The 13,125-nt window shown below is 37.6% G+C and overlaps 1 long non-coding RNA gene across 1 annotated transcript in view; it reads left to right on the forward strand.

Moving 5' to 3' along the window:
- The window catches only part of LOC122794764, a 158,306-nt gene extending 149,259 nt beyond the window's left edge, over positions 1-9,047 (forward strand). The window contains exon 3 of the long non-coding RNA XR_006363692.1: positions 8,980-9,047. This is a non-coding gene — a long non-coding RNA (uncharacterized LOC122794764). The remainder of the gene's footprint in view (positions 1-8,979) is intronic.
- The last annotated feature ends 4,078 nt before the right edge of the window (positions 9,048-13,125 follow it).

Raw genomic sequence — 13,125 nt, forward strand, 5'->3', positions numbered from 1 at the left:
AAGGTTTTGCACAATTTGTGAGGTAAGCAGCATTAAGTACTTGACAAGGGCGACAAGGTTTAAGTTTTTCTTCTTAAAGGCATGTATGTATGTATGTATGTATGTATGTCTGTCTGGACACTGTATGGTTCCCATGATCATTTGCCTGGTATTATTGATATATTGCTATGCCCTTCATATTAATATTTCACTTATTTATTTTCATATGATTTGTAAGATTCACATGAATTTCAAGGCTATTTTAATCTAGTGACCATGCACACCTTTCCAGTACCCACCCTTAGGTCTTATATCCTTTCTTGTGGAGGGAGAAGTCAATTAGTCCTGGGGTCATTTTGAGAGTACCCATTCAGCTGTCCAGGTTTTGTTTGAAGAAAAATACTGAATCACAGTGGTTAACCTGTCTGGGAAGTTTATTCCACAAAACGGGAACAGCAGGGTGATGAATCTTTCCCACCGATCTTTCCCATTCATTTACTGATGAAGGTTCATATCTCTGGTTCTAGTGTAAGTTGATATTTACTTATTTATTTATTTACTTACTTACTTTTTAGCATCCTTCTTCCTCTGATCATCAAACCATTCCTACTGGCTGTTATAAAGACCTGTTCATTCCAGGGGGTGAGAGCCCTACAGTCATTTTTTGTTCTGCCCCACACTGGCTTCAGCAGGTGCCTGAGCTACTAATCTAGCTTTAGTCGCCAAGCTTGTAGATTGGTTTTACCCTTGTATAACAACAGAACTGGTTTGTTTATTTACTCCACTAGTACTTTAGAGCATATGACTACTAATATACATAGAGTTCGATAATATGCACTATGGGTGACTGAATGCTTCATTTGCCTTCTGCCTCTGATAGAGGAGGAAAACCTTCACTGACAGCAGGACAGCAACCCATGGACATTTATTGATGACACACTTCAAACTATGGACATAAAAACTGCTAACAGACATGGTACTTGTAGATTTCCTCAAAGCCTTTGGCCCTGTAAACCACCCCTCCTCTTACCAACAGTATGCAGACTAGGTATTATTACATACATAGATACAGAAAATTTGATTTCTAATTATTTCTTTTTATTTTACTTAATTTATTTACCATTTGTTGAATGGGCAGAGGGTGCATCCAGGTGGATTATTTTCAGGCTCAGATTGGGAAAAGCAAGCACAAAGTAAAAGTAAGCAAACAAGTAGTTTACAGTACAGATGAAGAGTACAAATGCAACATTAAGCATGAAAACATAACATTATAGAGGTCCTCTAACATAGTGGGAGTCCATCTAATACAAATACAGCCTATAAACACATTTTAACAACATGGCAGAAGTTTGTCTAGGAAAGAAGAAATATCTCTAATATCAAGGTAGATACAATTCAGTTTTCAGAGTTATTCTGGGTTAATTTTGATTAGTGACAGACAGAATGATAAAGCAGAGGGCAGATCAAACAGCAAGGGAAGTACAACAGAGGGAGTTTGGTGCTGTGAGGGTGGGAAGTGATGGAGGGTGTGATGGAGAAATAGCGAGAGGAGGGTTGATAAAATAGTTAAGGTTTTAAACCTCACAAACATAAGTTACAGGGTTTGATTCTGACCTCTGGTGATTGGTCAGGCTTCTAATAGCCTGCTGACTGATAGCCTAGTATTTACCTATGAACCTGTAAATACTAGGCTTCTAAATAGCCTGCTGACTGATAGCCTAGTATTTACCTATGAACCTGTAACAGTACAAAATATAAACCAGAAAGATTAGTTTCTCAATAAGTCACTTTCAAACCAAACAGAACACATAGTATCCCTACAGCAGTACTCTAGCAGGATATCCCTCACAGATCCATTGTTTTTTTTCTGCATCAGTGTTCTCACTCTTCTCAAAATCCCTACCTGTAGCATGTTTTAACACACATAATACTTCTCTATTCATAGGTTCATAGATTAGTACTAGGCTAATTGCCTTTTTTGGGCCATTTGAAGCCTAGCCAGTTACCCCATGTGAGAATCAAACCCTGCACCTTGTGTCTTTAAGTTAAACACCTTAACCATTATGTCATCCTCCCACCCTGGGGTACCAGTTCAGATGACATTTTCAAGTTTATGTCAGTTCCACCAAACAAATGTTTGCTGGAGCTACTCAATAGCACATTCCATCGATTTATGAAACAAAATAAAGAAACGTTTACTACTTTTTAATGGTGTTATTACACAATGTAATGTTAAGGTTTTGGGGGAATGACAGTTTATTTGATGGCAACATTATACTTGCAGTGGGTTTTGCATTTAAGTGAAGTTGTAGTTTTGAAAAACATTTCTCCATGGTTGGTTGAAATTTGATAACACAATGAAAAACATTTAAACCAAGTGATACTGTGGAAACGCACTCAAAACCATCAATAAATCTAAGACAAGAGTGCTATAACCAGAGCTGAACCCAAATCAGGTATATCAAGATACGTTTATTAAATCCACACAGAACAGCCGATGAGACATCACAAAGCAGCCATTAAAACATAAACGCCTTCACTCATTACATTTGCGTTTTCATCCCAATAGTAAAGACTTCATCAGATGACCAGTGTATGATTCAATTAGATATATATACTGAAATTAATCAGTAAAACACCAATGAAATTGAAGTAAATGCATTTGAAAGAACCAATGATTTTTGTGTTTAAAAACAATAATCTATTAAACCTCAATATAAAACATTCCACTTATTGTTTGTGTTTCTCATTAAACTAATAAAACTTTAATAAATAATTGCTAAAATAAATATTATGTAAACATTCATTTTATTTAAAACCTATGTATGATAAAAATTAATTTAAAATTATCACTATTCATTTCATGGCATATTGCGAAGTATATAAAATCAGGGAAACAATGCCATCTATGAAAATGGGAAGTATTGTAGCAAGGAGTAACTGACAATTTATTTTAGGCCAACATCAGTTTCTTTCATGTTGGAAATAGCATAGATTGCATCATTATAAAGCTCACTCTTCTGCCTTTTTTGAAAAATTAACTGTACATGCTTTCTAGTTCTTTAAATAATGTCTTACTTCCTAAATGCTAGAATGGTTGGAGTGCTGGATTGTTAACATTATGTGCCTTTTTATTTTTTATATATATTCTATAAATATGTGGAAGAAAATGTACTTGCATATTTAAGGACCAAATTGTTATTAAAACTGAAATTCTTACGAATGCTTCAATCCAATAACAGCATAGTTACACTCTTTTTCATGTATTAACTTTGTAGATAAAATGTAGTAAGCCATCTCTAATTATGTAGGCTATCTTGTAGTTATTAATATAAATGGGTAGATATATAGGTTATGTGAATTGTGTGCATATGATTTAATTTGTATCTAGTTATTATATTTACTTTTACCCAGAAAATTGAGTGATTCTGTTCACTGTCCAATTTTATGCATTCTTTGCAGTCTATCTGCTTATTTCAGATGTCTGAAGCCAGAGACAATAAGATCTGTGCTGTGTCTGGAAAGGGTCCTTGGACCAATGAACCTACTCAGTTAACAAATCTAAAATAAGTATATACAAGACAGTAAATAGGTAATCTTCAAGGGTTTTAACACTGAGTTAACAGAATGTGATGTTACTGATAAAGGCAGTAAAGAGTAAAGTTGACAATGCATAGATATGAAGCATTTCAAAGCTTAAGGATGAACCAAGGGGCATCAGACCCTTTGGTGCAGACAGATAAAGCCCTTACTGCACCCCAGAAAACCAGTTTTCAACTAGCAGCATGGGCACTGGAGGGACTGTACTGGGTGTAGGAGTGGGGGGTGGTATAGTAGTAAAGGGCCTATGCTGACTTGCCTATCCTGGGGAATGAAAATTATCTAAGATCACAGCAGTAGCAGGATTACAAGCCCAACTAGCTCTGTGCTGTAAGTGGTATTCTGCTTGGATGCAAGGATGCATGTGGAGGTTAGCAGGCACGTCCCACAGCCAGCGACTGTACAGTTCACAAGGATGCCACAGGGTGCGGGAAGACTAGAGTGCACTCTTTGGCAGCAATATGCAGCTCCACCAGTATCCTCAATCTTCTGACCAGCACTGAACATGGGTCTGGTTGAGCCCAGGGAGGCTACGGTAGGTTCAGTAGAAATAGTGAATGAGAAACAGCAGTTGGTATTAGTGAACAGCCGGCTGTGGTGAGGGAGATCAATTAAAAAAAAAGGAAGAAACAAGTGACAAGTTATAGGTTAGTAATTTGGGCAACTGAAACAGAGACCAACAGACATAAGATCATAGGATCATAGGAAGTTACTAGGCTATTGGCCCTGAGGCTCTTACATGTCTAGCCAAGAATTTAACCCATGTTCCAACAAGTCAGCAACCTATGCCACTGTCCAGCAGGGACACAGGTGGAATCCCAGGGGTTAATTTTCTGTTCCCCATCCAGTTATCCAGCTTGTGCTTAAAAAAGGTTAACGAGGTACTCTGCCTGATGTGGAGTGGGAGTCTGTTCCACAAGAAGGGGAGTCTCTGGGGCACAAATTTATCCTGCCAACAATTCCTATTGATGTCACAGACCAGATTGAGGTAACACGTGTGGATTACTTGAGTGGATCTTGACTTGCGGCTATGCAGCAGTCCCATTAAGGCAGGGTCTGAATTGCTTTGTATGCCAGACAGAAGTCAACTCTGAGGAGTCTGTAGGAGACTGAGTAGATGAACAGGGCCTTTAGCCTACCTGTACAGGGCACATGTTTGAGATCCTGGATTATCCTGGGGAGGAACCACTGTGGTCTCTCCAGCTGCTGCATTTGCTTTGTGAGGTACATGCCGAAAGGGGCATTGTACTCAGTAATGGGTCTTATAAGGGAAAAATACAGGGATATTATGACCCCCTTGTCCCTGGATGAGATACCCTTACTAATGAGGTGGGCCACATAGAAAGCTTTCCGTACAACAGAGGCAATATGGTGGTCAAAAGTCAGTTTGCTTTCGACCTGTGTACCCAAGTCCCTCACAACTGATTGTGTGCTTAGGACCTTATTATCAATGTGATAATTTGTGGGGACATCACTCTTCCCAAGGGGGATGATGGTGCATTTTTTGGCATTCAGTTTGAGGCCATGTTTCTGGCACCAGTCATTTGTTTGGGTGAGACCCTTTTGGAGGATGTCCACATCACTAGGGGAATTGATGACAGCACCCAGCTTGCAGCCAGCTGCAAACTTGGTCAGCCATAGCCCACTGGTTTTGGCCTGCATCTCAGAAAAGTATATCCCAAACAGCAGAGGCCCAAAGACTGATCCCTGGGGTACATCACTCATTATGGGTCTACTGCTTGAGGTAGCTTCCCCTATTTTGACTAGGTGGGTTCTATCAGTGAGCCAGTTTGCTACCCATCTGGTAACATATGGATTGATGCCTAGTTGAGAAGGTTTAACTATTATACCTGAGTGGGGAATAGAAAAGAAGGCTTTGGCCAGGTCAAGATAGGTGGTGTGCATCGTCTTCCCCACATCCATGGCCTTGGTGACTGTCTCAAAGAAGTCGTCCAAATTTAACAGGCATGACCTCCCTTTGACAAAACCAAACTGTGTGGGATTGAGAGACTGGAGGTTGCCAATGTCCTTGTTAATGAGGTCCATGATAATCTGCTCCATGGCCTTGCAAAGCAGGTTAGTTAGGCTGATGGGCCTATAATTTCCTGGATCAGTGGACACTCTACTTTTGTGCAAAGGGATGACAGTGGCTGTCCTGCACTCAGCTGTGATGAAGCCAGTGCTCAGGCTTTGGTTGAATATGGTGCCTAATGGTGCTGCAAGTTCCTGCCTGAGTTCATGTAAGATGCAGCCTGGGATGTTATCAAGTCCTATGGAGGCTGTATTTTTTGTCTTTGAGAGGGCAGTGATGACTTACACACTAGAGATAAGGGGAGGGGGGGCAGGTACTGGGGTTGTCCTGTTTTACTGATGGCGGGGACAGAGGGATTAAGTTTTCACTGAACCTCTCTGACAGCAGGTTGGCTATTTCTACAGCATTTGTGTATCTGGTGTCCTTGACCACCAGTCCTGACCAGATCTGGGTGCTTCACTTGAGATTGTGGACATATGTGAAGAAGGCCTTATGATTGTCTTTAGTAGATGTGGCCAGTTTTGGACTCAAATTTTGCTTTGGAGGATTTCACTAGTGCTCTTACTTGCTTATTCAGGTTAAGGAGAGATTGCTTCCACTTAGGCACCTGCTCATTCTTGGTCTTGGACAGCAATTTTTTTCCTTTTATTATAGAATTTATTTATTGCAGATGTCCACCAGACAGTTTACTCTTCCTTGAGAAGGATGATTTCATCCTGTAGGTATTCCTGATTCCATGCAGCTATATAAATGCTCATATAGTACTTTGGTGTAGGTTTAGACATATGTGCCAGTTCCTATGGAGGGGGAGGGGGCTGTAAAGCTGTTTATACCTTTGCTCAGGAGGTTGTAATCAGCTTTGGAGAAGTTTTTTTGTTAGACCCTAACTGTGGGGTGGTCAGTTGAGATGGTGGCTTCGAAAGGGACCTCTTTGCAGTTGGAGCTTACCAAGGATAATGACACTGTAGGGATGCTGCAGTAGTTACTCATGTTGGTTAATATCCAGCCCAAGATATTTTCACCTCTGGTGGGGGTGTCGACCAACTGGTCCAAAGCATTTACATTGACAAAATCAAGGAATTTCTGGGCATTTGTGTTTTGGCATGAGTATTTCTTCTACTCTATAGTTGGATAGTTAAAGTTGCCCTGGATCAGGGTAAAGGGTTGAACCTTGATAGATTCGAAGAGGTCCAGATAGGTACAGTGAGCATCTTTAGTCAAAGTTGGAGGTCAATAGCTAGCTAGGATTTGAATAGGGGCCTTGTCAGTCGTTAACTGCACCTGTAGTGTTTCCTGTGCATTATATTGTTTGACCAGCCTGGTTGTGTATGTCTTTTATATATATATATATATATATATATATATATATATATATATATATATATATATGTGTATATATATTGCAACTCCACTTCCTTTTGCTTTGCTGCCCATGGTTTGGGGTCTGAAAACGTTAATGAATTTGGGATACTACATCAGATCCTGCTTATCTCTCAATCAGTGACCTAATTTAGGGGGTTTGGATTGCAGGTAAAAAAAAAAGGAAAGAAACAAAACAAACTAGTGGAAATGTTTTTCTTGACTTAGGCTATAATGGCATTAATAAGCCTAGGTGGCTTACAAAAAAGTTGCAAAGGCCTCTTAGACAGAGGTAGCAGATGCAAGGTAATGGTTTCACAAAGTAATCTGTTTACCTTTTTCTTCCTTGCCATCAGGTTTCTCTCTTCAGAATTTCCTTCAGGTTTATCTTTGCCGGCATCCTTTTATATACAGTTACTAGAAGCTATATTTAGTTCCATGATAAGTAGCTTATTAACTGATGGTGATGTTTTTAGTGTTATTGCAACTACTTTAGTGTAACTATGCTATGTTTCAAATTAGATATTTCCTCATAGGCAGATCTGTTTGACTTATGCTTCTATTCACAGATATGACCTGCTACCCATTTATGTCAGGTGAAGCTTTAAGACAAATGTAATATTTAACAGCCTAACAAATCAACCATAGACTTCTTGCTATGCCAGTGACAGCATACTTAATCATATAAGTTTAAGCCAAAAAAGGTATACATGTGAGATTTTAAACTTTTAAACCTAGACATAGCTTTGTTTAAGGCAATATCATATCATGACTTTGTAGACCTCTTAAATTACAGTGCTGTAAGGGCCTTTCTCCTCATTAGTAATGAATAATAATAATAATAACAATAATAATAATAATAATAATAAAAATGCAACACAATTAGTAACTTTGAATTAATGTTCTAACATGCATTTCCCTATTCATTTACCAAATCAGTAACTAGTATTCTGTGGTCAGTTAAATATCAACTAAAGCTGTGGCTTGTTTTCTCTGCCTGCCTTTGTCTACATGATTCTGATTTTGAATAATCTGCTGTCACTTAATACTCGGATTAAAGTGAGGCTAGCAATATTTATTGGTTTATTTGTGTCATTCTGTAATAGTAAACTCATGCTTAATTCCCACTGTTTTCTGACAAAAGTGTTAAACAAAGTGCTATTTATTTATTTATGTATTTATTTATTTATAGCTGCTAACAAGTGCTTGACAGTATATATATGATAAAAGGACTGATATTTTGGGAAGCAAAACAGATTTGAAAAAAATTTAAACTTCTTCAGCATAAGTCCAGATTGAAGGCATGCATCCAACATGAGTCAAAACACTTAAACTGGATTGGTCACTTTCTAAAGCAACTTTGTTTTAGAATTCATTTTAATTCTAATTATACTCCTCGTGTTAAAAGTTGCAAATGATATGGCAAAAAGTAAAGTTAATAGTGTACGGTTAGATTCTTTCTCTATAACTACACCCACAAAAAGATGTCATAGCTGAAATTAGGCAATGGTTTGTATACATTTGCAAAATATTATAAGTAATCAAAACAACATGATTCTTTAGAGCAGTAGCTTCTTGCGTACATTATGATATTACCACTACATATTGACATATATTAATTTTCAATGTAGAATGTTGCACCTGCAAGACCTGGATGACAACTTGTTTTTCTAGGAAGTAAGAAACTCCTGATGATGCATTTAACATGGACCTACAGTAACCTATACATTTATTTAGGGATTGAGGCATTAGGAGTTCATTGTTTTGTGTGGTCATGGTAGGGGTTTTCAACACCTGCATCACAAAATGACCAAAGAACTTTTTAAGTATCTGCCCTACTAGCCTTTGTGCATGTGTGCTGATGGCCGATACTGCGGTAACTAAGACCTTTCTTAGTATCTAAATCATGTAACTAATGATGCCAGTAAAAAATACAAAATTATATTTTATTCTGTATTACTGAGTGTAACCTATTAAACTATTGTTCTAAAAACTGTTTTCTACTTTAGACTACTGCAACTGATACATCCACATCCTGAGTGGTTTAATCTCCCTGAAGAAGTTTCTAGAACATGTAAGTGTACCTTCAGTATATTTTATGTAGTTATGCAGAAGTAATGCATACTACAATGAATAATTTCCAGTGAAAGATGTGTTAGCAATTTGATCATTATTTTCATTTTTTGACTAGGTACTGTACTTTTCATCCTTTTTTTGTATGAATGGTAGAGAAAAGACCAATTTAGAAGGGAGAGTAAAGATTTTTATGAAATGGCTCTTAGTTCCAGTGGATAATGGATATGTTATTAATGTTTGAACAAAGAATACTAAAGGATAGTCTGGATTTGAGAAAACAAACAGGGATGTAAAGGACAGCCGAAACACGGACAAAGTTGAATATAGGAGTGAAAAGCCACTAAAGAGCATATGATGGTTGACCAGAAAAAATATGTTTCCTATGGCAGAAAAGTTTGCTTACTGGCATGTTATAGTATGTTATACATGGGCAGTGGAAGATGTCCCTAAAATGATACATGCTAGCAAAATGTCTTTAAAAATGTATGCAATGTCCTATGGAGAAATCTGAACCGCTATAAATACAGCAGTTGAAGCCACGTTCATTATTTTCTTCAATCATACCTCTCAAATCCCTAGATTTTAGAGGAACACCCCAAATGTTTTCTCAAACTTTTACACAATCCCTCCTAAAAAATGAAGTTATTTGAAAAGTTATAAATTAATAGTACCAGCATTTAAAAAGTGACCCTAATTTTGGGCCTTTTCCTAATTATTCATTTATTTATTTTTTGCTTTGCCTGTAAGTCAAGGTTATTGCAGGCACAAAAAGATTTCCCTGACATTTATAGTAAACCTACAGGGGTATAGTATTAAAAAAAATCTTCAGTATAGCTTCTTTTACAGTTCATAAGACATTAAGAATACAATTCAGGTATGATGGACAGGTAAGACAATTAACTATGGATAATATCTCATTGTGACTGACTGACTGACTGATGTGGAAAAAATTTATATAGTACAATGAAATATGGGATTCTGAAAACTGCAGAATAAGGAATACTTTTTCAATAGGCAATCTCTGATGGGAACTTTGCACTCTTACACAACTCATATGGGAGATGTTGCCCCTGCAACTTCTACTTTAATTATTCCTGCCCCTGGGCAGTTTCAGCTTAGGAGTAAGACTAGTCCTCCCCCAGAAAAATTGAAGATGCAGCCTCATAATTTCATGGTTTGAATTCCAAGCCTTACATTAATTTAACTTATTAAGCTTGATAAAATATATATAATTATAGAATGTAGATGGAAGGAGTCAATGTGAATGTATACAGACATCAAGAAATCATAAAAAAATCTGCCTTACATTGTGTTGTGTTTTAAGGCAATTATTTGGGAGCTGCTTTCTACTGGGTCTATATCACAAAATCGAATGTTGTGAATGCCGAATGCCGGAAGACCGAACCTGGTAAGTCGAAAGTTGAGAATGTTGAAGCCACGGAAACCCGAATTCTTTCCCAGGGAAAGAATTCAGTTGGCTGTTTCTGCAGCTTTGGCATTTTCGGACCGGGTCAAGGTAAGTGTACGAATGGGTAGTGACGGACTTTAGGGTTAGGGAGCGGGTCAGGTAAGTGTGCGATAGTGAAGGACTTTAGGGTTAGGACGCGGGTCAGGTAAGTGTGCGGTAGTGACGGACTTTAGGGTTAGGATGCGGGTCTGGTAAGTGTGCTGTACTGACGGACTTTAGGGTTAGGGCTGGGTTAAGGTTAGTGCATAGATAGTGGTGTATGTTAGGTTTAGTATAGGTTTTGAAGGTGTTTGATGTGATTGTGTTGTGTGTGTGTTTTTCGGAACAGCAAATTTTTTCCCTGTGAAAAAATTTGCTGTTTTGAAGTGTTAATGTTATCCGAATTCGATCTTCCAAATTTGAACTTATGGTGTTCGACATTTTGGAAGTTCGATTTTGTGATATAGACCCTTTCTACTATGGCAATTAAAGACAAGTTATGAGTGGAAGAGAAGGACAGATTATTTTGAATCTTCTTGACAGCTTCTGATTTTGTGGACACTAGGATGCACTAAAGAGCCTACTGAAATTTTGAAGATCATAATTGTGATTGCTATATACTAAATCCAAGTTTGTGATCTCTCAATGCATACCCCAACCCCTACTGTCAAGTACAGTGATCTTGCAGGTAATATATAAATAACAGGGGTATAGCTGGTGAAGCCCCCACCACAGAAACATTTCAAATGTACAGCTACAACTTTCAGAAAAGAAGTCTCATTTTTTTGTTTGAACCTTGTTTACTTTCTAAAATGTTAGGACTCCAAAAATTGAGTTTCACAGAAAGCCAATATATGTAAGCTACAGGGAAAGAGTGTCCATCTGCTTGTACTCTATAGCAGCTAGAATCATACATGAAAAGTGAAAGCCAGAGAAGGGTAAAGTATAAAATAACATAAAAAATGTGATGGTGCATGAACTGGAGGGACTGGCACAACAGAAAGCAAACTGGCAGAAAGAAAAAAACAAGTGAAGAGAGCAGGTATGCAAGACATTGATGGAAACTTGAGGAAAAAATACAGTGGGCCTGGTTCTACATCTTGTGTTTAATCTTTTCATATATGTTCACAAACATAAGGTATATGATTGCAAACAAGAGATGTGTTAAAACTAAAACTGTTTTTGCAGGGGAGCTTCTATCCTGCACTTACCATGTGAGGACTTCACCCGTATGCTCTCAATATATATGCTACCTCTTAAGATCACACACTCTCAGAGAAAAGTGCATGCTATGTCCTCAGGATTGTGCTGTATATACCATGTACTAACCGAACATGTTTGTGAATACCCAACCATGAGCATACAAAATGTGGCAGAATCAGCCATGAATGCAGCACTGTTCCCAACCAGAGATTATTAAAATGAGTAGGATTACAGAATGGATGGGCTAACAAGAAAATAGGGATGTATAGCAAGATGTAAAAGGACTGAGGCTTTGGGAGAAGGCAGAGAAGTAGATTAGGAAGAATATGGTTGGTAGAAATGTAGGATACAAAGATGACTGTGTAAATGAATATGGGAAAGGAAAAGGAAATTTAGGGTGAATATTCACTCCATGATAGTCTGTATGTGATTATGAAAAATATGAATAGTTTAAATGTCTTAGAATAAGACTGTGGTAGGAAATTATTTGAAAGGTTGGAGCTGATAATTTATTAATGCAAATTATTAAACTGAACATTAAGTGAAAAAATGACAAATATCAGGAAACCAATGGAATTTTATTAAAGAAAACATTAAAAAATACCCCTTTAGTATCCCAGTGTTTGTCATATCTATTTTTTGTCATTTGCTTGTTGTAACTATTTCTTTGCTTGTCTGTTTATCTATCTGCTAGTTTTTATTTGTTTGTTTATTTAGGTCTTCATTTTACTTGCTTTTTTTTAGTCATTAGATAGTGATGCATCCAAATCTGGTTGATGTGCAGTAGCGTAGTGGATAGCATTGTTGCCTCACAGCAAGAGGTTCCCGAGTTCAATACTTAGGAAGGGTGTATTTTGTGTGGCGTATACATGTCCTCCCTGTGTTCATTTGGGTTTCCTCCAGTTTCCTCCCACCTTCCAAAGATATGTAGTAGGTAGATTGGACACTCAAGCCACCCAGCGGTGTAAACATTGGCTCTAGATGATTGTCACTGTTGAAGTGACACCCTGACCCCATGTGCAAAAATGGGGGAAAAGGGGTTATGAATGGATGGGTATTGAATAAGATTATTATTTTCTTAATAGTGGGTGATGATTTTTGAGGCATACCATTTATAATTCAGAACTTTGAAAAGGGCTAGTGCCATGTATGATCAGAAATTCTGAAAGTATAAAAAGTGTCAATATAAAGAGAAAAGCAGCACAGAAGCAGGCCCAGGTGTCCACAGTACAAAAAAACCCCACAAAATCCACCAAGAAAAGCACTGGAGAAACTGAGAAAGTTCTTAAAATTTAATGTTCACTAATCATCCCAAAGACTCAGAAATGATTAAATACACTTCCAAATCACTTTTAAACCATTCAAAAAACATTTGACCAATCAGAGCATCTCATTAACAAGTCAATTAAATACATAAAAACATTTAAAG

The sequence above is a fragment of the Protopterus annectens genome, chromosome 2.part1 (assembly GCF_019279795.1).
Source record: "Protopterus annectens isolate FY-2018-M chromosome 2.part1, PAN1.0, whole genome shotgun sequence".
In the NCBI taxonomy this organism is placed as follows: domain Eukaryota; kingdom Metazoa; phylum Chordata; order Ceratodontiformes; family Protopteridae; genus Protopterus; species Protopterus annectens.